Below are 27,806 nucleotides of genomic sequence, written 5' to 3' on the forward strand. Positions count from 1 at the left end.
ATTGCATTTAAAAATCCCTTTTCACAAACAACCCCAGTCTGAACCGCGTGCGTGACTGTTATGCCTGGAAGATGGCCTTTGATGAGAGGAGAGCACCCGCGGTTTGCATTTTTCCCTGCTGACCGGTCTACCTTTCCAAAAACAACAATGCGTTAAGTTGTTTGATAAGGAAACAAACTATTGTCCACAATGATTCTCATAAGGGCTAGGCTAGTCTATAAAGTTTATACTAACAATAAGTACAAATTTGGGTAAACATATAAACAATTAAAAAATAACCTTTAAGGGTAGACCTACTGTAACTTGCTATAGGAACAAAGGGTCAGCTATCAATGAATTACACACATATATGATTATCATGAAGAGGAAAATGAAACACATCCATTATTGTTGTTATTTGGATTGATTGTTATGCAAAATTACTAATTCATTAGACAGTCCCTAGCAGTAGTACATTCAAATTGTAGCCTATTCAAATTTTGTTCTGCAGGTAGGACAGGTATTGCAGGTATTGCTAATCACGTTCTGATGACACTGTAGAAGGCACCACTGAGCCAGCATGGCCCATAGAGGGCACATAAAACCTCATGATAACAGGCGCCAACATTGTAAACTATTTCTCAGGGGCCAATGCATCCAGTTCAAAGGCAGATCAGCGAACTACATGTTAAAAAAAAACGTACTTCATTTACATTTTATTTTGGTCGTTCCTTGTGGCAATAAACATTGTGATTTCATTGTCATCTTATTTTGTCTAATGACCTCTCACCCCCTTCATGGCATCCTTGTTATTTTAGATGTGAGACTAAGTCTATATACAGTATAGATTATGATTCTTGACACACATGTTAACTTCCCTGACATATTGGTAAATATACAAATGTTTATATTTCCACCTTTCAAGAAAATAAACCAAACAAATGTACAGTTTTTAGACTGAAAATGTTTGCTCCAGACTGCTCCCACTTCAGACTGCTCCCACTTCAGACTGCTGCCACTTCAAACTGCTCCCACTCAGACTGCTCCCACTTCAGACTGCTCCCACTTCAGACTGCTCCCACTTCAGACTGCTCCCACTTAGACTGCTCCCACTTAGACTGCTCCCACTTAGACTGCTCCCACTTAGACTGCTCCCACTCAGACTGCTCCCACTCAGACTGCTCCCACTCAGACTGCTCCCACTCAGACTACTAGCACAGACTGCTCCCACTCAGACTGCTCCCACTTCAGACTTCTCCCACTTCAGACTGCTCCCACTCAGACTGCTGCCACTCAGACTGCTGCCACTCAGACTGCTGCCACTTCAGACTGCTCCCACTCAGACTGCTCCCACTTCAGACTGCTCCCACTTCAGACTGCTGCCACTTCAGACTGCTCCCACTTCAGACTGTTCCCACTCAGACTACTAGCACAGACTGCTCTCACTCAGACTGCTCTCACTCAGACTGCTCCCACTTCAGACTGCTCCCACTTCAGACTGCTCCCACTTCAGACTGCTCCCACTCAGACTGCTCCCACTTCAGACTGCTGCCACTCAGACTGCTCCCACTCAGACTGCTCCCACTCAGACTGCTCCCACTCAGACTACTAGCACAGACTGCTCTCACTCAGACTGCTCCCACTTCAGACTGCTCCCACTTCAGACTGCTCCCACTTCAGACTGCTCCCACTTCAGACTGCTCCCACTTCAGACTGCTCCCACTTCAGACTTCTCCCACTTCAGACTGCTGCCACTCAGACTGCTGCCACTCAGACTGCTCCCACTCAGACTACTAGCACAGACTGCTCCCACTCAGACTGCTCCCACTTCAGACTGCTCCCACTTCAGACTACTCCCACTTCAGACTGCTCCCACTCAGACTGCTCCCACTCAGACTGCTCCCACTCAGACTGCTGCCACTCAGACTGCTCCCACTCAGACTGCTCCCACTTCAGACTGCTCCCACTTAGACTGCTGCCACTCAGACTGCTGCCACTTAGACTGCTCCCACTTCAGACTGCTCCCACTCAGACTGCTCCCACTTCAGACTGCTGCCACTTAGACTGCTCCCACTCAGACTGTTCCCACTCAGACTACTAGCACAGACTGCTCTCACTCAGACTGCTCCCACTTCAGACTGCTCCCACTTCAGACTGCTCCCACTTCAGACTGCTCCCACTTCAGACTGCTCCCACTTCAGACTGCTCCCACTTCAGACTGCTCCCACTTCAGACTGCTCCCACTCAGACTGCTCCCACTTCAGACTGCTCCCACTTCAGACTGCTCCCACTTCAGACTGCTCCCACTTCAGACTGCTCCCACTTCAGACTGCTCCCACTCAGACTGCTCCCACTCAGACTGCTCCCACTCAGACTGCTCCCACTCAGACTGCTCCCACTTAGACTGCTCCCACTTAGACTGCTCCCACTTCAGACTGCTCCCACTTCAGACTGCTCCCACTTCAGACTGCTGCCACTTCAGACTGCTCCCACTCAGACTGCTCCCACTCAGACTGCTCCCACTTAGACTGCTCCCACTCAGACTGCTCCCACTTCAGACTGCTGCCACTTAGACTGCTCCCACTCAGACTGCTCCCACTTAGACTTCTCCCACTTGAGTGCTCCCACTCAGACTGCTCCCACTTCAGACTGCTGCCACTTAGACTGCTCCGAATGTAGAGTTCCTGGGCTGGTGTGGTTCCACGTGGTCTGGGGTTGTGAGGTCAGTTGGATGTACTGCCAAAGTCTCTAAAATGGGGCAGCTTGTGGTAGAGAAATTAACATTCAATTCTCTGGCAACAGCTCTTTTGGACATTCCTGCAGTCAGCATGCCAATTGCACACTCCCTCAAAACTTGAGACATCTGTTGCATGGCTGTGTGACAAAATTGCACATTTTAGAGTGGCCATTTATTGTTCCCAGCACAAGGTGCACCTGTGTAATGATCATGCTGTTTAATCAGCTTCTTGATATGCCACACCTGTCAGGTGGATGGATATTCTTGGCAAAGGAGAAATGCTCACTAACAGGGATGTAAACAATTTTTTGCACAAAATCTGAGAGCGATAAGCTTTTTGTGCGTATAGAACATTTCTGGGATCTTTTATTTCAGCTAATGAAAAATGGGACCAACACTTTACATATTGCCTTTCTATTTATGCTCAGTATAGATTAAATCACTGGGCAATAAGGAATGGGTTCTTTACAGTGCCTTCATAATATCCTCTTCTTCCCCATATGGGTATCGGTCAAGATGGATAGGTGTACCTGCTGAGTGGGACAGAAAAAGGCCTTTACCTGGGTGTCTAACAAGTATTGTAGTAGGGTCAGCTAAGAGGGCTTCTACCCCAGAGGGCTTCTACCCCAGAGGGCTTCTACCCCAGAGGGCTTCTACTCCAGAGAGTTTCTACCCCAGAGGGCTTGTTACAATCTGATGCCAGCTTGTTGTGCTCTTTCCTCTCACATATGACTTCCTGTTCCAGTCTGGGAGGGTATTGACTTCCTGTTCCAGTCTGGGAGGGTATTGACTTCCTGTTCCAGTCTGGGAGGGTATCTCTTTACAGAAGGCAGGTTGCTCTCTGGTTAAATAAATCTGTATCATCGCTTAATGTTTTCCCCTTATGCACGAACTGCAAAAATCTCAGAAGCTGGAGACTCTTACCTCCCTCACTAGCTTTAAGCACCAGCTGTCAGAGCAGCTCACAGATTACTGCACCTGTACATAGCTCATCTGTAAATAGCCCATCCAATCTACCTCGTCCCCATACTGTATTTATTTATTTATCTTGCTCCTTTGTACCCCAGTATCTCAACATGCACATTCATCTTCTGCACATCCTACCATTCCAGTGTTTAATTAATATATTGTAATTACTTTGCCACCATGGCCTATTTATTACCTTACCTCTCTTATCCTACCTCATTTGCACATGCTGTATATAGATTTTTCTACTGTATTATTGATTGTATGTTTGTTTATTCCATGTGTAACTCTGTGTTGTTGTATGTGTCGAACTGCTTTGCTTTATCTTGGCCAGGTCGCATTTGTAAATGAGAACTTGTTCTCAACTAGCCTACCTGGTTAAATAAAAAATGAATAAAAATAAATTAAAAAAATAATGCAAGGTCCCCTTTATAGCACATGGTCTTTATATGCCCGGAAAGATTTTATTAACATTGATCAACAGTAATTAGCTATGTGCCTAATTTGTATCCATTCCTGTCCTTGCAATTTTACTGTGATTTGGGGTTTCACTTGAAACTAGGAGTTCACGGGGTGTCACAAGCCATATGGCCAATAAATACTTCCATGATACAGTCAATAGGCCTCCACTGGCACTGCACCATATAAGCACTCACTGCAGGACATACTCTACATGTTTTTGTCATGCAGACCATTAACCAACTGAACTTTACTCATAATCATGCAATGCTTTACTGTACTTTGAAGGACTGTTTTATGTGTTTGCGTGCAGCATTAAATCATGTTCGCCTTCTTCCAGTACAGTAAGTTCATGAGTTCAAGACAACAGCAGTTATTTCCTAGTTTTCTCCATGTAGAGCAGAATAGCATACATTAGAATAACCAATACATTATAACTTTAGAGTTTCTTACACCAATCCATCCAATCCATCTTACACCAATCCATCTTACACCAATCCCTCCGTCTGACTAATATGTGTTTTTAGCATCCAAAATAAATCTCTTTGTCTTTTTTTTTCATAATCATAATGAGTTCCTTCTCAAGCTCTCCGATTGTCCATCAAGCATGTCAGTATTTACAGTGGAGTGCCTTTAATAATGTAATATGAAACCACATGTTGTAGATATTAGGCAAAACATGTTTGCATTGTAAATGTACGTATGCACACTTTTTTTATATGGAGTTGAATTTTATGATTGCTTTTTAATTCTGCCAGTCTGGCAAATTAAACGCCTGCAAAATTCAGGAAGTTAACAATTACAATCAATTTGAGTGTGCAACCACAGCCATACTGTCACGTCCTGACCAGTTAAGGGGTTATTTGTTATTGTAGTTTGGTCATGACGTGGCAGGGGTGTGTTTGTTTAGAGTGTTTCGGGGTGTGTTGGGCAATGTTCTGTTTTAAGAGGGGTGTTTGTTTAGAGTGTTTCGGGGTTTGTTGGGCTATGTTCTGTTTTAAGAGGGGTGTTTGTTTAGAGTGTTTCGGGGTTTGTTGGGCTATGTTCTGTTTTAAGATGGGTGTTTGTTAAGAGTGTTTTCGGGGTTTGTTGGGTTATGTTCTTGTTAGTCTATTTCTGTGTTAGTTCTAGTATGTCTATTTCTATGTGGTGTTTGTTGGGTTGACCTTCAATTGGAAGCAGCTGCTCCTAGTTGCTTCTAATTGAAGGTCCTATTTAAGAGGGGTGTTTTTCTATGGGATTTTGTGGGTAGTTGTTCCTTGTTTAGTGTTTGTTGCACCTGACAGGACTGTTTCGTTTTGTTCTTTTTTGTATACGTATTTAGTTGTTTCGCCTTCTTCAAAATAAAAAGATGAGTATACATATTCCTGTTGCGTTTTGGTCCAATCCATACGACAACCGACACATACAGCATTGAGGACTTACAGTGCCTTGCAAAAGTATTCATCCCCCTTGGCGTTTTTCCTATTTTGTTGCATTACAACTGGTAATTTAAATAGATTTTTATTTGGATTTCATGTAATGGACATACACAAAATAGTCAAATGGTAAAGTGAAAAAAATAACTTGTTTAAAAAAATTCAAAAGAATTAAATCGGAAAGTGGTGCGTGCATATGTATTCAGCCCCTTTGCTGTGAAGCCCCTAAATAAGATCTGGTGCAACCAATTACCTTCAGAAGTCACATTATTAGTTAAATAAAGTCCAACTGTTGTCCAATCTAAGTGTCACATGATCTGTCACATGAAATCAGTAAATATACACCTGTTCTGAAAGGCCCCAGAGTCTGCAACACCAATAAGCAAGGGGCACCACCAAGCAAGCGGCACCATGAAGACCAAGGAGCTCTCCAAACAAGTCTGGGAAAAAGTTGTGGAGAAGTACAGATCAGGGTTGGGTTATAAGAAAATATCAGAAACTTTGAAAATCCAACGGAGCACCATTAAATCCATTATTAAAAAATGGAAAGAATATGGCACCACAACAAACCTGCCAAGAGAGAGCCACCCACCAAAACTCACAGACCAGGCAAGGAGGTCGTTAATCAGAGACGCAACAAAGAGACCAAAGATAACCCTGAAGTAGCTGCAAAGCTCCACAGCGGAGATTGGAGTATCTGTCCATAGGACCACTTTAAGTCGTACACTCCACAGAGCTGGGCTTTACAGAAGAGTGGCCAGAAAAAAGCCATTGCTTAAAGAATAAAAATAAGCAAACGCATTTGGTGTTCACCAAAAGGCATGTGGGAGACTCCCCAAACATATGGAATGTTTCTCACTTCTGCAGGTCAGTGTCACATTCCGTCATCATTGAGGTGGAATAGTGTGTTCGCTTGTGAACTTGATGGTCATTCTGCCTTTCAATGTGGATAAAAGTCACCTTGTTGGTGTGTGGTTATGATATTCTTATTTGATATTTCAATAATATTGTTATTATATTGTTATTCTTCACGTTGGGTTATTTAAACACTGTCAATGAGCAGTATGAAACGATAATTAAATGTACATTAGTTCAAGTTAAGTAAATGATACTGATATGTAGGCTATGCTAACTTTTTCACAATGAATTCATTTGGATCATTTGAATTATTGGTTTGGTAAATACGCTTTTCATCATTCAGCATTGTTCATTTAAAACCAGACAAACCTGTCTTTAGCAAATAGATAAATATCTCAGCGGAAAGCCATCAAGTATTCAAAAATAGGGACATTTTATGAGGCCCAAATGAAACTGATATTGCGCTATGACGAATTCCTTGATGAAAATAACCCCCATACAACTACTGAATGTGCAACAACATCAAACAGCACAGAAATGTAGAAGGTGTATCTGTTTCTAACGTTTTCATGAGATTGATTAATAGTTACGATACTGCTTTTGTAACCATTCTCTAGCTGTCTATAGTCTACAGCAAAGCCACATATTTCAATATGTCTGTGGTCTACAGTATAGTATATTGGCATGTACATACATATAGTGGGAGAGTATAGGGTTTCTGTAGGATGAGGCCTAGTGAAGACGTGCTTGTTTGCATGCAGAGGAAAAGATGGGCCTTTACGGGGAGAGGGGGATTACTGTCAATTGCTCACAGATTGCAGTAATGCCCAGAGCTCGGCCACCCACATGCACGCAGAGACAATTGCTACATGTGTCCATTCCACATTGGCAACACGTGGCGCTTGCACGGGCAACACTATCTTCATTCTTTCCACTGACACTTAGAAAAAGCATGTGTGAATTACCAAGCCCTCTAAAACCTTTTTATTTATAATTGGCTATTTAAACGTATGAACATAATGAAACATACGTTGCTTTCATTGAATGTATTTATTGATAAGAGGACTTTTGGTAATGTACAGTATGCCATATAATGGGTATTTTTTTTAAATGAGTATAAATAGCATCAACAGAGCAAAACAACTGAGTACCATGCATGCACAGTAACATCCCCACTGCTCTGTTCATTCTTCTCCCTCACAGCTAGCAGATGGCTAATCGAGTAACGGAGTTTAATAAGCACTGCTGAGACTAATAATGAAATAAGGGCCCTTCATATTGTCATCTTAACTGTCAGGACCTGCTTCCATCCAGCAGATAATATTAAATCACCAAGGAGATGGGGAAGAGTTGACTCATTTAAACCACATGTACTTCCTGCTTTGGCTGGTGGAAAGGCACCGTGTTTAAATTGTATTGAAAACAAATCTCACCTCAGTGAAGGAATGGAGTGTGGGTGGACTACAGGTGTGGTATCTGACTCTGACTCACGTGTGTGGCTCTTTAGCTCCAGTAGCGAGGACAGTAGAGGAGTCAACGCTTAGGCATTAAAGCTGACTTTAAACCCTCAGGTCAGGGCACATGAAAGACCTAATCATTGGGACTAAGATCAGTCTGTCTGCACACCGTCTGCAGCTGGCACCGGAGGAGAGACAAGATGGCAGGCTATGTGTGTGTTTGCACACATGTGCATTAGTGTGTGTGTGTGAGTGCATGCTTGTGTGAGAAAGACTGAGCCTCCATGTGCAACAGAGCATGTGTGCAATATACTGTACCAACCAACAGTATAGATAACCAATTACCTTTCAACTCTATTAGTAACGAGGCCTGTTGCCCCGAGAAATCTGAGGAAGAATGTGTTAACGGCTCTGTGTGAAGCTATGGCTGGGAGGAGGAGGGGGGGAGGATGTTGGGGAAAAGGTAAAGAACAGAAAATAACACTCTATAGAGTACAAAACCTTTGTCCAAAAAGTGGGGGAATATTTATTATGGCCAACTTCACTTATGGCTTCCTGCAAGCGGCAGCCGGTGCTGTGTGCTCCACCTCGGGGAGCTGTGAGCAGGTTGGTTTGCAGGCCAGCCTCGACCCATGCTGAGGAGGAAAGCCACCACAGTCATATTTACATCAAGTACTGTAATATTATCAATAAAAGCCCGGAGCCAGGCACCTTGCTGTAACTCACTCCAGACAAGTGGCTGTGCAGCTGTTCTGGCTTCATCCTCAGGGCAAGTGGGGGGGGGGGGGGGGGGGACAGGTGTCCCAGCCAAGCCAAGACTGCACATGTCTCTGATCCTGAGGTCAATTGTGGCTTGTTGTCCTTTGTGTAAGATTTGGCAACACGTCCAGGGAGTCTGATAAGATAATAGGTGACAAGTGAATTTGTGACTGGAGAATTACATTACAAGATGATTAGCCAAGTCCTGCTTTTTCAAGACAGCAACAGAGCACCATTCGCCCATTCTTACAAAACAAAACATGATACATGTCCTTCGCTTTTTGGGATAAAATGATGCAAAACAGCTACTAATCTCAATGAGGTATCTGTCATATTCTTCTAAGTCAAGGGGTGTATTTCATTAGTTGAAATTATTGGATAACTAACAGAGTGGCTTTATTAACATCAAAAGTAGAACACTAACATGATATCGTAGTGATGTTCATCTCTGTCCTTGCTAGACGGTGTACTTGGCTTCCAGCAGCAGGCTATCTGTATGACCTCTTTACATGACCTCATCAGCCAGAGATAACACTCCACCAGAGCTGGAGCAACATGAAGAGCATGTCTCACTGTGTCTCTATTTGAACACACCACTGCGACCGTAACTCTGAAACAGATCATTTAAAAACAGATCTAGGAAGTAAACACAAGGATACATGTACATAAATATTCAGGGGCGCAACTTTGGTTTTAGAAGTGGGGGGTATAACCTGGTGGGGGGTCTGAGGGTCCTCCTTCAGAATGTTTTGGGCATTTAAAGCTAATTTCCAGAATTTCTACACAATCTAATATGACCTTTGGCCATTCAAGCCATCTCTATTTAGAACAACAAAGTAAGCAAAAATTCCTAGTCATCAAGCTAGATATGAGATCATTAGTAAATATGTTTAAGTGATTGATAAGACTAAATTAGATCAAAGATAATTTTATAATCAATAGTGTGTTGCACCTTTAACCAATAGCCTAACAAATTAACAACTTAAAGTTTGAAGACTTAACTTTTGATATTCTTTAAGACAACATCTACTGTATATATAATTTCAGCCAGACCGCCCTGCCAGCCCAACCCCCACCAGTCTAGTCAATAACTCAATTCTCTTCCCAACAATTTCCTTCCCATCTTTTGTCTCAAGGAAAGGTTTGGAAAACAAAAGTTGAATAAAAACACACATCCACATACACATGAACACTCAGAAACAGGACATCCTTCTTATACAGTGAAGCCTTTTTCTTCTTATCGCTCTATACTTGACAACTTTGGATTTGAAATCAAACTATGACTATGAGGTTAAGGTGCAGACTGTCAGATTGAATGAGAAAGTTAAAGAAGCACAAATATCATACCCCACCATAAAAATGCTATCCTCCATTGTCATTGTAATGGTGAGAGGATAGCATGTCTTCTCACTCATCATTATACACGATTCATTTAGGATTATCCATAGTCATGGTAGCATCCACATTAATGTAGAAGTGTTTAGAAACACATGCTATTCTTATTTATAATAAAAGTGACTCCAAAATGTCACAATGCATTATTTACCAGTCATTTCTATTGGGCACAAAATAATCTGAAACACAACCAAAACAAACAGCAAATGCATCCAACACGTTTGTAGAGTCTCACGCTTGATGTAATCATTGCGTGCTATGAATGTAGGATCAAATACTACACTTTTTTTTTACTACTTTAATAATAAATAAATAAATAAAAATTGTGGGGGGGGGGGGGGGGGGAGTGTACAAACAGTGCTGTAATTTCTAAATGGTTCACCATTAAAATACCCTCATTGAAGATCAGTCTGCACTTTAACCTCATAGTCATTGTTTGATTTCAAATCCAAACGTGTGGAATGTAGAGCCAAAATAAGAAACAATAATGCACTGTCCCAATAATTACAGAGTGCAATGTAATTCATATCATAGGCCTAATAGTACTGTAGAGCTCTTTTTACTTGCACACAATTTAGCTGCATCAACACGTCCTGCCTCTAGGGGTCCACTGCCCTGCAGCATCACAACCCAACTCACGTCACTCATCTTTAGGATCTTAATAAAATATTCATTATTGGTTCCAGGTGTGTTAGGCTAAGGCCAGGGTGACAACCAACAATATGGCAGACCCCCAGTGCCAGGATTGAGCAGCCCAGCAGCTTGGGATTGCCTAAATAGGTATCTCCCCTGACGTGAGCATGTTTTCAATACAGACTCCTTTTGTCATACAGTGTCCATATAAGGCATCCAGACCTTATGAAAGTTGCACAGTATAACCTTAATCTTGTAATAAATCAAATCTAGTGATACATAACATAATAATTTCTTCCATCCATTGTGGCATTGTAGGACAATCAACCTTCACTGGCATATACAGTTGTGGCCAAAAGTTTTGAGAATGACACAAATTTTAATTTCCACAAAGTTTCCTGCTTCAGTGTCTTTAGATATTTTTGTCAGATGTTTCTATGGAATACTGAAGTATAATTACAAGCATTTCATAAGTGTCAAAGGCTTTTATTGACAATTACATGAAGTTGATGCAAAGAGTCAATATTTGCAGTGTTGACCCTTCTTTTTCAAGACCTCTGCAATCCGCCCTGGCATGCTGTCAATTTACTTCTGGGCCGTATCCTGACTGATGGCAGCCCATTCTTGCATAATCAATGCTAGGAGTTTGTCAGAATTTGTGGGTTTTTGTTTGTCCACCCGCCTCTTGAGGATTGACCACAAGTTCTCAATGGGATTAAGGTCTGGGGAGTTTCCTGGCCATGGACCCAAAATATCGATGTTTTGTTCCCCGAGCCACTTAGTTATCACTTTTGCCTTATGGCAAGGTGCTCCATCATGCTGGAAAAGGCATTGTTCGTTACCAAACTGTTCCTGGATGGATGAGAGAAGTTGCTCTCAGAGGAAGTGTTGGTACCATTCTTTATTCATGGCTGTGTTCTTAGGCAAAATTGTGAGTGAGCCCACTCCCTTGGCTGAGAAGCAACCCCACACATGAATGGTCTCCGGATGCTTTACTGTTGGCATGACACAGGACTGATGGTAGCGCTCACCTTGTCTTCTCCGGACAAGCTTTTTTCTGGATGCCCCAAACAATCGGAAAGGGGATTAATCAGGGAAAATGACTTTACCCCAGTCCTCAGCAGTCCAATCCCTTTATCTTTTGCAGAATATCAGTCTGTCCCTGATGTTTTTCCTGGAGAGAAGTGGCTTCTTTGCTGCCCTTCTTGACACCAGGCCATCCTCCAAAAGTCTTCGCCTCACTGTGCGTGCAGATGCACTCACACCTGCCTTCTGCCATTCCTGAGCAAGCTTTGTACTGGTGGTGCCCTGATTCCGCAGCTGAATCAACTTTAGGAGACGGTCCTGGCGCTTGCTGGACTTTCTTGGGCGCCCTGAAGCCTTCTTCACAACAATTGAACCGCTCTCCTTGAAGTTCTTGATGATCCGATAAATGGTTGATTTAGGTGCAATCTTACTGGCAGCAATATCCTTGCCTGTGAAGCCCTTTTTGTGCAAAGCAATGATGACGGCACGTGTTTCAATGCAGGTAACCATGGTTGACAGAGGAAGAACAATGATTCCAAGCATCACCCTTCTTTTGAAGCTACCAGTCTGTTATTCGAACTCAATCAGCATGACAGAGTGATCTCCAGTCTTGTCCTCGTCAACACTCACACCTGTGTTAACGAGAGAATCACTGACATGATGTCAGCTGGTCCTTTTGTGGCAGGACTGAAATGCTTTTTGGGGATTCAGTTCAGGGACTTTGCAATTAATTGCAATTCATCAGATCACTCTTCATAACATTCTGGAGTATATGCAAATTGCCATCATACAAACTGAGGAGGCAGACTTTGTGAAAATTTATATTTGTGTCATTCTCAACTTTTGGCCACGACTGTAGCATGTTCTATGGATGGTCTTAAACTGCAGTCATTTATGTTTGAGATGATATGAACATGACTGGGCATTCTAACATATCTGTACCCATTCATCATCAATAGTGTCTCCCAGGTCTTCCTCACATTTTTGTGCCATCGGGAATAGCCTCAATCAACCCTTGATAGAGTTTGGAAATCAACTTTAGAGGTTTGTCAGAGTGCCTTAACCTGTTGGGTCTAGGGGGCAGCATTTGCACGTCTGGATAAAAAAAATGTACCCGATTTAATCTGGTTACTAATCCTACCCAGTAACTAGAATATGCATATACTTATTATATATGGATAGAAAACACTCTAAAGTTTCCAAAACTGTTTGAATGGTGTCTGTGAGTATAACAGAACTCATTTGGCAGGCAAAACCCTGAGACATTTTCTGACAGGAAGTGGATACCTGATGTGTTGTATTGACTTTAAACCTATCCCATTGAAAAACACAGGGGTTTAGGAATATTTTGGCACTTCCTATTGCTTCCACTAGATGTCACCAGCCTTTACAAAGTGTTTTGAGTCTTCTGGAGGGAGATCTGACCGAACAAGAGCCATGGAACGGTGATGTCCCATTAGACACCTGGCACGCTACTTCATGTTGGGTACCCTCGTTCCAATACGTTATAAAAGAGTATGCATTCGTCCACCTTGAATATTATTCATGTTCTGGTTAAAAAAGGCCCTAATGATTTATGCTATACAACGTTTGACATGTTTGAACGAACGGAAATATATTTTTTCCCCTCGTTCATGACGAGAAGTCCGGCTGGCTTACATCATGTGCTAACGAGACGGAGATTTTTGGACATAAATGATGAGCTTTTTTGAACAAAACTACATTCGTTATGGACCTGTGATACCTGGAAGTGACATCTGATGAAGAGAATCAAAGGTAATGGATTATTTACATAGTATTTTCGATTTTAGATCTCCCCAACATGACGTCTAGTCTGTATCGCAACGCGTATTTTTCTGGGCGCAGTGCTCAGATTATTGCAAAGTGTGATTTCCCAGTAAGGTTATTTTTAAATCTGGCAAGTTGATTGCGTTCAAGAGATGTAAATCTATAATTCTTTAAATGACAATATAATATTTTACCAATGTTTTCTAATTTTAATTATTTAATTTCTGACGCTGACTTGACTGCCGGTTATTGGAGGGAAACGATTTCCTCAACATCAATGCCATAGTAAAACGCTGTTTTTGTATATAAATATGAACTTGATAGAACTAAAAATGCATGCATTGTCTAACATAATGTCCTAGGAGTGTCATCTGATGGAGATTGTAAAAGGTTAGTGCATCATTTTAGCTGGTTTTATGGTTTTGGTGACCCTGTCTTTGACTTGACAAAACATTACACACAACTCTTGTAAATGTACTGTCCTAACATACTCTAAATTTATGCTTTCGCCGTAAAACCTTTTTGAAATCGTAAAACGTGGTTAGATTAAGGAAATGTTTATCTTTCAAATGGTGTAACATAGTTGTATTTTTGAAAAATTTGAATTTTGACATTTATTTGGATTCAAATTTGCCGCTCTTGAAATGCACCTGCTGTTGATGGAGTGCACCACGGGTGGCACGCTAGCGTCCCACCTAGCCCCAAGAGGTTAAAGTAGTTTCAATCTTTGAAACTTCTGGCTTGTCCAGTGTTTTCTACGCAGAGAGAATAAAGTGTTGTATCTGTAAAAGTTCACCTCTGCTCCGTCATAGACTGATCTTCCCTGGCTGCATGACCTTGCTGAGACCCCTTTCACCATCTGATCCTCCTAAGAATTATCTTGGTGTATATTTATACATTATATTATCCAAGAATCGAATTCATTTCCATTATTCCATGATCCCAGACTGTAGCCTACTCATCAACTCAAGATGGAACTTTGTATCCATTCACTGATTGCTATAATATACAGCAAAATTCACCTGAGCTCCATGGACTTGTCTTCCCTGGTTGTTTGACCCTGCTAGGACACCTGTCACCATTTGATCCTGCTAAGACATGATGAGCATAGTGTTGTACATTGACTGTGCACCATAACAGTGAAGCCTGTAGAGCTGTTTATACCGTGTCAGTGAAAAGTAGGGAAGTAGCTTGGGAAACTGACATATTACTAACATTACATAGCTATACTGACTCTAATAATAACTCAAATTGCACTGTCAAAACATTTCAGAATATCGATCTTCAATCGTTTGGCCGCTTGTTTCATCATTTGAGTCAGGTCTAGTGTAATTGAGGCAAAAATAATAGCTGAAGTTAGTGAGCTTGCAAGCTAATGATAGCCAACTTTTGGCTAGCTCTAATGGTACATCAACTTGCGAAACTAGCCAAGTTAATTTACTTCTGTTGAAACGGGACAAAACAAAGGCTACAAAACATTTCCAACAGCTGTTAGATATTGTTATTTGACAGATAGCTGAGGCTAGAGCTAAACTGGTTGCTAGGTAGCTAGTTCATTCCCTTCAGACAGATCTTCAGTTAAGAGAGGATGAAACATTAGCTAACGTTAATTGTCAGTTACACTACAAGCTCAGCACCTGGAATAAATACTTGTTTTCTGTTAAGTCAAACAGCAGTTACCTTGCCAGATACATCAGTCAAATAAAGAGTTGCCAGTGTCTGCTCTGCTTGCGTCTACAACTCGCGAAAAAAAGCACAACACAGAACATACAGCAGCTGCCTCTATTCATCTGTCCCGTGCCGGTCCTATAAGCCAGCCTTTCAGAAGCTTTGCCTTCACACACCCTGTCTGCACACTCTGAGGTCCTAAATCCAGCCATCTGAAACCCAATGGTGGAAAATACTTAAGAAAAAATACTTTAAAGTACTATTTATGTAGTTCTTGGGGTATTTGTACTTTACTATTGATATTTTTGACAACTTTTACTATTGGTCATCCCTACTGCCTGGTCATCCCTACTGCCTCTGATCTGGTGACTTTGTAAATGATGTCTACGTGTTGGACTGTGCCCCTGGCTATCCATAAATTAAACAAACAAGAAAATGGTGCAATCTGGTTTTCTCAATATAAGCTGTTTGAAATGATTTATACTTTACTTTCGATACTTAAGTATATTTTTCAATTACATTTACTTTTGATACTTAAGTATATATTAAACCAAAATCTTTTAGACTTTTACTCAAGTAGTATACTGCTCAAAAAAATAAAGGGAACACTTAAACAACACAATGTAACTCTAAGTCAATCACACTTCTGTGAAATCAAACTGTCCACTTAGGAAGCAACACTGATTGACAATAAATTTCACATGCTGTTGTGCAAATGGAATAGACAACAGGTGGAAATTATAGGCAATTACCAAGACACCCCCAATAAAGGAGTGGTTCTGCAGGTGTTGACCACAGACCACTTCTCAGTTCCTATGCTTCCTGGCTGATGTTTTGGTAACTTTTGAATGCTGGCGTTGCTTTCACTCTAGTGGTAGCATGAGACGGAGTCTACAACCCACACAAGTGGCTCAGGTAGTGCAGCTCATCCAGGATGGCACATCAATGCGAGCTGTGGCAAGAAGGTTTGCTGTGTCTGTCAGCGTAGTGTCCAGAGCATGGAGGCGCTACCAGGAGACAGGCCAGTACATCAGGAGACGTGGAGGAGGCCGTAGGAGGGCAACAACCCAGCAGCAGGACCGCTACCTCCGCCTTTGTGCAAGGAGGAGCACTGCCGGAGCCCTGCAAAATGACCTCCAGCAGGCCACAAATGTGCATGTGTCTGCTCAAACGGTCAGAAACAGACTCCATGAGGGTGGTATGAGGGCCTGACGTCCACAGGTGGGGGTTGTGCTTACAGCCCAACACCGTGCAGGATGTTTGGCATTTGCCAGAGAACACCAAGATTGGCAAATTCGCCACTGGCGTCCTGTGCTCTTCACAGATGAAAGCAGGTTCACACTGAGCACGTGACAGACGTGACAGAGTCTGGAGACGCCGTGGAGAACGTTCTGCTGCCTGCAACATCCTCCAGCATGACCATTTTGGCGGTGGGTCAGTCATGGTGTGGGGTGGCATTTATTTGGGGGGCCGCACAGCCCTCCATGTGCTCGCCAGAGGTAGCCTGACTGCCATTAGGTACCGAGATGAGATCCTCAGACCCCTTGTGAGACCATATGCTGGTGCGGTTGGCCCTGGGTTCCTCCTAATGCAAGACAATGCTAGACCTTATGTGGCTGGAGTGTGTCAGCAGTTCCTGCAAGAGGAAATAATGAGCCCCTCCCTCCTTGGCTGTGCAAAAACTGGGCAGAATTTAGCCAGCAGGAATAAATTCCAGTGGAGGTTGAGTTATTGAGCCTCTCCCTCCATGGCCCTGCAAAAACTGGGCAGAAATTAGCCAGCATAAATAAATTCAAGTGGTTGAGTTAATGAGTGCTTATTTGTGGACGTCTTGTGAAGGTCAGTAAGGTCTGGAACCAGACCTCATCTAGAACATACACCTTCACATAAAAACTAGACCTCACCTAGAACACACACCCTCAAATAAAAACCAGACCTCACCTAGAACACACACCTTCACATAAAAACCAGACCTCACCTAGAACACACACCCTCAAATAAAAACCAGACCTCACCTAGAACACACACCTTCACATAAAAACCAGACCTCACCTAGAACACACACCCTCAAACAAAAACCAGACCTCACCTAGAACACACACCTTCACATAAAAACCAGACCTCACCTGAAACACACCCTTTCACATAAAAACCAGACCTCACCTGGAACACACACCTTCACATAAAAACCAGACCTCACCTGGAACACACACCTTCACATAAAAACCAGACCTCACCTGGAACACATACCCTCACATAAAAACCAGACCTCACCTAGAACTCATACCTTCACATAAAAACACACTGAATTCTGAACATCAACTTTAAAGTTCTGTCTGATCTCTCTTTTATAGGCACGGATAGTGAGGATATAAATTATGGTCCCTGTTCAGCTGTAACTTTACATCCCAAGGTGTCATTGTTGCAGCGTCTCTGCGTCTCACTGCACACTCACACATTGGTAATTAGAGGGCCACTTCTCCAGCCAGTGCCTTTTCTCTCTGGGTCACTCATAGCAAAAGGCTCTTAAACTTTATATTCCCTGATGGAGTGGAAAAGCTAGTGCGACATGACAGTTTAATGTTTTGGTAAAATCTCATTACGGACCCTTTCTTTTTTAGGACTTAGTGTTTACCTGGAGTGGAAAGGTTAATTGCAAGATCCAGGGTGTCGTTTCCATGCCCAAACCAGGTTTGAAGGGCTCATAAATGCTAACAGATACTGTAAACCCAATTTAGACTATACTGTTAAAGGATGAAAGGAAAATGTTTGTTGTATTTCCCAGACTGTTTTTATACTAGTTGACAGCAGGCCTGTTTCCCTTGTTTATTCAGATAAATACGGTGACTGGATAAATAAAACACACATTTAGATAAATATACAGTCTGTTAGTCTGTTCAGCTCTATGAAAAACCACCCCAGTGTTCAAACATTTTGTAACGGTCGTCTGAAGGTGAAGAAGTGGACCAAAGCGCAGCGTGGTAAGTGCTCATGATTATTTATTTTCAAGAAACACTCAAACAAAATAACAAAAGGGGAAAAACGAAAATGCACAGTTCCGTCAGGCACATACGCTAAACAGAAAATAACCTCCCACAAAACTCAGGTGGAAAACAGGTTGCCTGACTATGATTCCCAATCAGAGACAACGATAGACAGCTACCTCTGATTGAGAACCACACCCGGCAAAAAAACAAAGAAATAGAAAACATAGATACTCCCACCCGAGTCACACCCTGACCTAACCAAACATAGAGAATAAATAAGATCTCTAAGGTCAGGGCGTGACACATTTATAGAATGCACTTTCATATGATTGTATTTTTTATCATATTTATTAAAGTGATAGATATTAGTTTATCATAAGCATGATTATTGTTCAAAGTATTAGTTGTGGTGCTTGTAGTTTAATTTGAATGAGCCAATATTTGTGTATAATAGCTAGTAAAGCCACTGTGTACATCTTTAGTGAATTTCCTGTAGTAGGTTTCTTTCAAGCTATTTCCTTAGTTAGTGGGAGGGGATAAATGTGGCACTTAGTTAAACAGGCTCCACCAAGTGAAAACTGTCGATGAGCGGTAATGCCCGTGCAAAAATGCTCGCTCTGTGGATTAACAAATAGGCAAGTTTGAAAGCTTATCTTGTGCATCTCAGCATATTTGAATACTTTTTTCATATGTAATCTTGTAGGTAATTTAATACATTTGACCAGCCCAGTGCGGGATTAGAAGACGTTGGCGAAGGCTTTTATGGAAAGACATTCAAGCCAGATTCAATGCTAATTTAATGAGCCTAGGATTTTACCTGTGTCTCACCTTTCCCTTTTGTTGCCACACTCCAAACAGCACTTATGAAAGGCCCCATCCGGTTTGTTTTCACAATCAATCTATTTTTTCCCTCAAATGAAATATTCTGTGTTCGGAGAAGCCGTTTCTTGCCAGGACTAGCACTTCTAGTTGGAAAAAAGGGTTAATCTTTCAACAGACAGAGCAAGAAAAAGCTTTTGAAAGTGGGTTCCAAGAAGAATAGAAAACTCTCCCTTGTGGCTCTGTGGTCAAACATGAGTGTAGAGGACAGGCTGGCACTTGGCCCAGAGAGTGTGAGCACCCCTGCCATCTCCAAGACTAAACCATGCCAGCAGCCACACTGAACATGTGGGCACAGATTAAATCAAATCAAATAACATTTTATTAGTCACATGTGCCGAATACAACAGGTGTAGACCTTAAAGTGAAATGCAGTTTTTTTTTTTAAATGGAGAAAAATAAAAGTAACAATTAATTAAAGAGCAGCAGTAAAATAACATAAGCGAGACTATATACAGTGGCGTACCGGTACAGAGTCAATGTGTGGGGGCACCGGGTAGTTGAGGTAATATGTACATGTAGGTAGAGTTATTAAAGTGACTATGCATAGATGATATCAACAGAGAGTAGCAGTGGTGTAAAAGAAGGGCGGGGGGTCAATGCAAATAGTCTGGGGAGCCATTTGATTAGGTGTTCAGGAGTCTTATGGCTTGGGGTAGAAGCTGTTTAGAAGCCTCTTGGACCTAGACTTGGTGCTCCAGTACCACTTGCCGTGAGGTAGCAGAGAGAACAGTCTGTGACTAAGGTGGCTGGAGTCTTTGACCATTTTTAGGGCCTTCCTCTGACACCGCCTGGTATAGAGGTCCTGGATGGCCGGAAGCTTGGCCCCAGTGATGTACTGGGCCATTCGCACTATCCTCTGTAGTGTCTTGCGATTGGAGGCCAAGCAGTTGCCACACCAGCCAGTGATGCAACCAGTCAGGATGCTCTCGATGGTGCAGCTGTAGAACGTTTTGAGGATCTGAGGACCCATGCCAAATCTTTTCAGTCTCCTGAGGGTGAATAGATTTTGTCATGCCCTCTTCACGATTGTCTTGGTGTGCTTGGACCATGTTAGTTTGTTGGTGATGTGTACACCAAGGAACTTGAAGCTCTCAACCTGCTCCACTGCAGCCCGGTCGATGAGAATGGGGGCCTCTTTTTCCTGTAGTCTACAATCATCTCCTTTGTCTTGATCACGTTTAGGGAGAGGTTGTTGTCCTGGCACCACACGGCCAGGTCTCTGACCCCCTCCCTATAGGCTGTCTTGTTGTTGTCGGTGATCAGGCCTACCTCTGTTGTGTCATCGGCAAACTTAATGATGGTGTTGGAGTCGTGCCTGGCCGTGCGGTCATGAGTGAACAGGGAGTACAGGGGGGGACTGAGCACGCACCCCTGAGAGGCCCCTGTGTTGAGGATCAGCGTGGCGGAGGTGTTGTTACCTACCCTTGTCACCTGGGGGCGGCCCGTCAGGAAGTTCAGGATCCAGTTACAGAGGGAGGTGTTTAGTCCCAAGGTCCTTAGCCTTTTTGGGACACCCCTCCCTTCTCTCAATTTCCGCCTGAAGACATACCCAAATCTAACTGTCTGTTGCTCAGGCCCAGAAGCAAGGATATGCATTTTCTTGGTATCATTTGAAAGGAAACCCTCTGAAGTTTGTGGAAATGTGAATTGAATGTAGGAGAATATAACACAGTAGATCTGGTAGAAGAAAATGCAATGAAATTAGCATACATTTTCTTTTTTTTTTTGCATCAACTTTCAACTGAACAAGAACAGCCAAACATTCAGATAGGATGCTGGGGATAATTCCGATGCAGAACATAAGAGGGCACCAGTATTTGAGAAGTTTTAGACACATATCTTCAGGAATGAGAGAGCTCCATGACATTGAGCATGAAGTCACCCAGGTGTCCCACACAAATGTACCAAAATGTACCCAAGTGGCCAAATTGGTACAGTGATACATTTTTATGTAAATAACTATATACAATATACAAAAATTATATTCTAACACACCCCCCCAAAAAAAGTAAAAATAAATAAATAATGACATTTTGAAAAGATTTAAAATAACAAGGGTAACTATTTACACACATTCAATGTATAATGTACAATATTGTATAGACCCTCAGTCCTCTACACAATATTGTGCTGCTGGTGCCATGGCCCATAGCAGTCTCTTTCTGCTGTAAAGCATAGTGTTACTGAGCAGGTTGTGCAGGTGATGGGGGATTTCCTGTGACAAAGGGCACAACGTCGCCTCCCCACTGTGCCCTTTTTGCCCTGAGGCACATTCATGCCTGCAGAGATGAATTTGGGCAGGTGAACACCACTGGTTGAAGGAGCAGAGGTAGAGGGGACAGAAGGTGCTGCAGTGGACTTGCTGTAGGCTGCAAGCTCCTGGATGAGCAGCTCTCTGAAAGCTAACTGTGAGATGGGGGTCTTTCCGCAGCTCTTAGCCATTTCCTTCTGGATGATGAAGGAATTCACCACAGCAATGTCAATGAAATGATAGAAAAAAGTCTTGTACCATTTCATGGTCTTCTGGAGAACATTATAGTAGCCTATCAGCGCATCTGACAGGTCTTGTTGTAGTCCTTGATAGCTCCAGGAATGGGGACATTTTTGGCTGTCCATGCCCCAGTAGCGCCCTTCACACGCCTGACGACGTGATCTCCACTGAAGGACTTGTGGATACTGGAGCACATGACCACCTCTCTGGTATCCATCCACTTCACAAAGAGCAGGCCATCTTGGCGAATCCATCTCATGCTACCCCGCTCAGCCCGCTTAGGCATGTCATTCACCTTGGTTTTCGGAAAGCCCACTCTGTTGGTCCGAATGGTGCCACAAGCCCACACATCCAGCCTCCTCAGGTCTGTGAACAGGGTAGGGCTTGTGTAGAAATTGTCCACAAAAAGTTTGTAGCCCTTCCCCAGCAGTTGAAAATCAAATAACTCCATGACGGAATCATAGCTGAGTCCCTTACCGGTCGCAAAACTGCTCTTCCCCTCATAAACAAAAAAACTGCACGTGTATGCACACGCAGAATCAGCCAAAACAAACAGTTTGTAACCCCATTTTGTTGGTTTGTTACGCATGTATTGTTTTAGGCCGATTCTGGCCTTTGAGGCTACCATCCTCTCATCGATGGAAAGGTTCTGGGCGGGCTGATAATAGGTCTTGCAGGCCTCAACCACACTGTGGTAGAGGTTTTATTTTGCAGAGCCTATCATACCTTGCTGTGCCTCGCTTCTTCTCATTGTCCTCATCAACTTCTGGGTCACTGATATGAAGCGCCCGTGAGATTGTCAGAAACATTTTGCATGACATTACAGTGGAGGGGAAAGGCAGCTGATAGAGGGGAGCAGTTTTCCAGTAGTGTTTCAGGGTTTTCAGCTTCACAAGACCCATGTAAATGACCATTGACAGGTAACAAAAAATATCTGACATGGAAATGGGCTTCCATGCCTCTTTCTTGCCTGCATGCTTCTTAGCACCATACTTATTAGTGTTCAAGACAAGGGAATGAATAACTGATGAGGTAAAAAACAGCTGAAAAAGTTGCATGGGGCTGTAGTTGGAGGTCATGTCCAGCTAAGGTCCTGGTGGCCTTTTCGGTCTGAATATTGGAGGTGGTGGGGCTACATCCTCCTCCGCTTCTTTGTCACAGACTTCACACCTAGCCGGGCGGGGGTAGGTGTGGAGCCGGAGACAGCAGGGTTCCGGCTAGATGAAGCAGCTCCTGTGGGGGATGGGCACCTTGGCAGTGGGGGCTCCCAATCAGAATCGGAGGGACTGTGAAATAGACACAGACACACAGATTATATGTAGAGTAGGGAACCTCAATCACTATGGTGAGGTGCTGTTCCATTCCATGTTTAGATAAAATACATGTAAAAAATATCTAATATATACAGAGACAGACACACACTCATAATGTTTAGCCATGTGTACTTCACACATTTCATTACTGATTTTTTTTATATATATATATATATATATATATATATATATATATATGTATATGTATGTATATGTATATGCCAAATAAAATATATAAAATAAATAATAAAAAATCAAAAAAATATCTCAAAAACAACTCAAATGAATAATATTTGATATTATTAATTTCAAACAACGGCATGAGAGGTACTTACCAGTCCAAAATTGCATCCTCTCCATGCAAAAACATTTCTTCAAATTGAGAGTCCAAACTTGTCTCACAATCTGACTCATCTGACTCATCTTCAAGTAACTCTGTGTCACATTCTCTATCAATTTCATCAATAATATCGTGTAGATCTGTATACCTGGACTTTGCCTTTGATTTTACAGATTTACTTGCCATAATTCTATCGATAAAATAGCGGAAAATGATCTTGACTCAATACTGCTACGCGCAAACAATGTGGCTCCTTCAGGTAGAAATTTCAATGGCGAATGGCTGTGTTTCGCTCGACTTTTGTTCAAGAGCTGGTCTTCCCGGATATAACCATTTAGATATTGCCGTTTACCTCAGCTCATTGGCTATCTACCAAGCTATATTTCAAGACAATCAGTGGTCATTGGCCGGAAATACAGTCAATCAACGAAGCACTGGTCATATCATTGGCGCGCAATGAGGTCATTGTTTGGTGTGTTCAAATCAGTTCCTTTCGTTCCATACGTCCCGCAAAAAGAACCATCAAGTATGGTTGTGTTACTAACAAACAGAGGATTGCAATGAAACCAACCATGACTGGAAAAACGTAAGTTTAGTGTGAGTAATTACATCGAATGTTTCGTCGAAAGTTTAAGGAGACGGAATTCATGACTCTAGATGTTTACAAAATGTTTCGTGTTATGCTATAAAAATGGATTTTTATCACACAAAATGACCATTTATTGTGAAGATTGGGCCTTTTGTATCCCCAAAAGAAGAAGATCTTCAAAGGTAATTATACTATTTTTGACTTTAGTGACGCTAATGCTTGGTTGGAAAATGCTAGTAATGCTTGTGTGTGCGGGACGCTGTCCTCAGATTATTAAAATGTATGCTTTCGCCGTAAAGCCTTTTTGAAATCTGACACAGCGACTGGATTAACAAGATGTTAAGCTTTTAAATGATGTAAGATACATTACGAATGGTATATTTAGATTTTTTGCGCTCTGCTATTTTACCGGATGTTAGCCTGGTGGGACGCTACCGTCCCACCTAGCCCAGAGAAGTTAGCTTATTGATGAGCTTTGAGGACTCTATGGTTTTGAACGCTGAGCTGTAGTCAATGAATAGCATTCTCACATAGGTGTTCCTTTTGTCCAGGTGGGAAAGGCCAGTGTGGAGTGCAATAGAGATTGCATCATCTGTGGATCTGTTGTGGTGTTATGCAAATTAGAGTGGGTCTAGGGTTTCTGGGATAATAATGTTGTGAGCCATGACCAGCCTTTCGAAGCACTTCATGGTTGCAGATGTGAGTGCTACGGGTCGGTTGTTGTTTAGGCAGGTTACCTTAGTGTTCTTGGGCACAGTCACTATGGTGGTCTGCGTCACTTGAGTGGGTTGAGTCACTGACATGGTCTTCCTGTCTATGTTGGCGCCCCCCCTTGTGTTGTGCCGTGGCGGAGATCTTTGAGGGCTATACTCGGCCTTGTCTCAGGATGGTAAGTTGGTGTTTGAAGATATCCCTCTAGTGGTGTGGGGGCTGTGCTTTGGAAAATGGGTGGGGTTATAGCCTGCCTGTTTGGCCCTGTCTGGGGGTATCATCGGATGGGGCCACAGTGTCTCCTGACCCCTCCTGTCTCAGCCTCCAGTATTTATGCTGCAGTAGTTTGTGTCGGGGGGGCTAGGGTCAGTCTGTTATATCTGGAGTATTTCTCCTGTCTTATCCAGTGTCCTGTGTGAATTTAAGTATGCTCTCTCTAATTCTCTCTTTCTTTCTCTCTGAGGACCTGAGCCCTAGGAACATGCCTCAGGACTACCTGGCATGATGACTCCTTGCTGTCCCCAGTCCACTTGACCATGATGCTGTTCCAGTTTCAACTGTCCTGCCTGCGGCTATGGAACCCTGACCTGTTCACCGGACGTGCTACCTGTCCCAGACCTTCTGTTTTCAACTCTCTAGAGACAGCAGGAGTGGTTGCGATACTCTCAATGATCGGCTATGAAAGCCAACTGACATTTACTCCTGAGGTGCTGACCTGTTGCACCCTCGACAACTACTGTGATTATTATTATTTGACCATGCTGGTCATTTATGAACATTTGAACATCTTGGCCATGTTCTGTTTTAATCTCCACCCGGCACAGCCAGCAGAGGACTGTCCCCCCCCCCCCCCCCCTCATAGCCTGGTTCCTCTCTAGGTTTCTTTCTAGGGTTTTGGCCTTTCTAGGGAGTTTTTCCTAGCCACCGTGCTTCTACACCTGCATTGCTTGCTGTTTGGGGTTTTAGGCTAGGTTTCTGTACAGCACTTTGAGATATCAGCTGATGTAAGAAGGGCTATATAAATTGTTTTGATTTAAAACATGTTGGTATTACAGACTCGGACAGGGAGAGGTTGAAAATGGCAGGGAAGACACTTGTCAGTTGGTCAGCACATGCTTGCAGTACACGTCCTGGTAATCCATCTAACCCTGCAGCCTTGTGAATGTTGACTTGTTGAAAGGTTTCACTCACATCGGCTGAGACCATGATTACACAGTCTTCCAGAACAGTTGGTGCTCTCATGCATGTTTCAGTGTTATTTGCCTCTAAGTGAGCATAGAAGTAGTTTAGCTCATCTGGTAGGCTAGTGTCACTGGGCAGCTCTCGGCTGTGCTTCCCTTTGTAGTCTGTAATGGCTTGCAAGCCCTGCCAAATTCTACGAGCATCAGAGCCAGTGTAGTACGATTCTATCTTAGTCCTGTATTGACGCATTGCCTGTCTGATGGTTCGTCGGAAGGCATATCGGGATTTATTATAAGCTTCCGGGTCAGAGTCCTGCTCCTTGAAAGCGGCAGCTCTAGACATTAGCTCAGTGCAGATGTTGCCTGTAAACCATGGCTTATGGTTGGGGTATGTACGTACAGTCACTGTGGGGATGACATCATCTATGCACTTGTTGATAAAGCCAGTAACTGATGTGGTGTACTCCTCAATGCCATCGGAGGAATCCCGGAACATATTCCAATCCGTGCTAGCAAAACAGTCCTGTAGCTTAGCATCTGCTTCATCTGACCACTTTTTTTATTGATCTTGTCACTGGTGCTTCCTGCTTTCATTTTTGCTTGTAAGCAGGAATCAGAAGGACAGAATTATTGTCAGATTTGCCAAATGGAACGTGAGGGAGAGCTTTGTATTCGTCTCTGTGTGTGGAGTAAAGGTGGTCAAGTTTTTTTTCCTCTGGTTGCACATTTAACATGCTGATAGAAATTTGGTAAAACGGATTTAAGTTTCCCTGCATTAAAGTCCCCTCCTACTATGAGCTCCGCCTCTGGGTGAATGTTTTCTTGTTTGATTATGGCGGAATACAGCTCATTCAATACTGTTTTAGTGCCAGCCTTTGACTGTGGTGGTATGTAAACAGCTACGAAAAATACAGATAAACTCTCTAGGTAGGTAGTGTGGTCTACAATTTATCATGAGATACTCTACCTCAGGTGAGCAATAGCTCGAGACCTCCTTAGATATCGTGCACCAGCTGATATTTACAAAAATACATATTCCGCCGCCACTTGTCTTACCAGACGCTGCTGTTCTATCTTGCCGGTGCAGCATATAACCAGCCAGATGTTTGTTGATAATGTCGTCGTTCAGCAACGTCTCCTTGAAGCATAAGATATTACAGTTTTGAATGTCCCGTTGGTAGTTTAATCTTCCGCGTAGATCATCTATTTTATTGTCCAAAGATTGCACGTTTGCTAGCAAAATGGAAGGAAGTGGAGGATTATTCGATCGCCTATGAATTCTCAGAAGGCAGCCCGCCCTCCGGACCCTTTTTCTACGCCTCCTCTTCACACAAATCACAGGGATCTGGGCCTGTTCCCGAGAAAGCAGTATATCGTTCGCGTCGGCCTCATCAGACTCGTTAAAGGAAAAAAAGGATTTTGCCAGTCCGTGGTGAGTAATCGCACTCCTGATGTCCAGAAGTTATTTTCAGTCATAAGAGACGGTAGCAGCAACATTATGTGGGGGCACATAAAATGTCTGCCTTCTTCTCCGGCGCCATCTTACAGAGGCACAGGAAGAGAGGGAGAGACAGACAGTGAGAGGGGAAACGGAGAAGCTCCGGAAGCTCAGTGAGTGGGGAAACGGAGGATCTCCGGGAAGATCAGCAAACAAGGTCAGAAAGACAAGGAATGTTGAAACAGGAAATGACACGGGATACTCTTATTCTCCTCTTTTTTCTGCTGTGAGGCCAGCCTGCTCTGAGTGACAGCAGTGTGGAGGGAAGCTGACATTGTTGAGGTATGAACTTCACTGTTTGTGTTATGGACAAAAACAATGAGTCAGATCAGGCCCTCTCGATTGGGGAGAGGGGCCTGACCTCCGGTCGACCTGCCGGTGAAGACTGTTTTTTTTATTGGCCAGTCAAGTTAATTTTATAAATTCAGGGCTTTTCTAAGTTCATCCCGCTTTAGAGTGCACACCACCGTAAGTCTATATTTTCTATTGTCTCTGGCTCTTTTCATTTCAGTTTCTTCCTAAATACTAACAGAAAATAATCTGCATTCTGTGGTTATATGTCTAGCTACACATAGACTAGATTGAATAAATTCCAAACAAATACAGTATGCTCAGATCAGTGTAGGGACTCAAACACACACACAGACAGAGAGTCAAGGTGTCGCCTGTCT

The 27,806-nt window shown here is 42.9% G+C and overlaps 1 long non-coding RNA gene across 1 annotated transcript in view; it reads left to right on the top strand.

The window, feature by feature from the left end:
- The window catches only part of LOC145881508 (uncharacterized), a 29,094-nt gene extending 3,788 nt beyond the window's left edge, over positions 1-25,306 (top strand). The window contains exon 3 of the long non-coding RNA XR_014393044.1: positions 24,920-25,306. This is a non-coding gene — a long non-coding RNA (uncharacterized LOC145881508). The remainder of the gene's footprint in view (positions 1-24,919) is intronic.
- Positions 25,307-27,806: the final 2,500 nt, after the last annotated feature.

This window comes from Salmo salar, chromosome 01 (genome assembly GCF_965601325.2).
Source record: "Salmo salar chromosome 01, fSalSal1, whole genome shotgun sequence".
Lineage (NCBI taxonomy): Eukaryota > Metazoa > Chordata > Actinopteri > Salmoniformes > Salmonidae > Salmo > Salmo salar.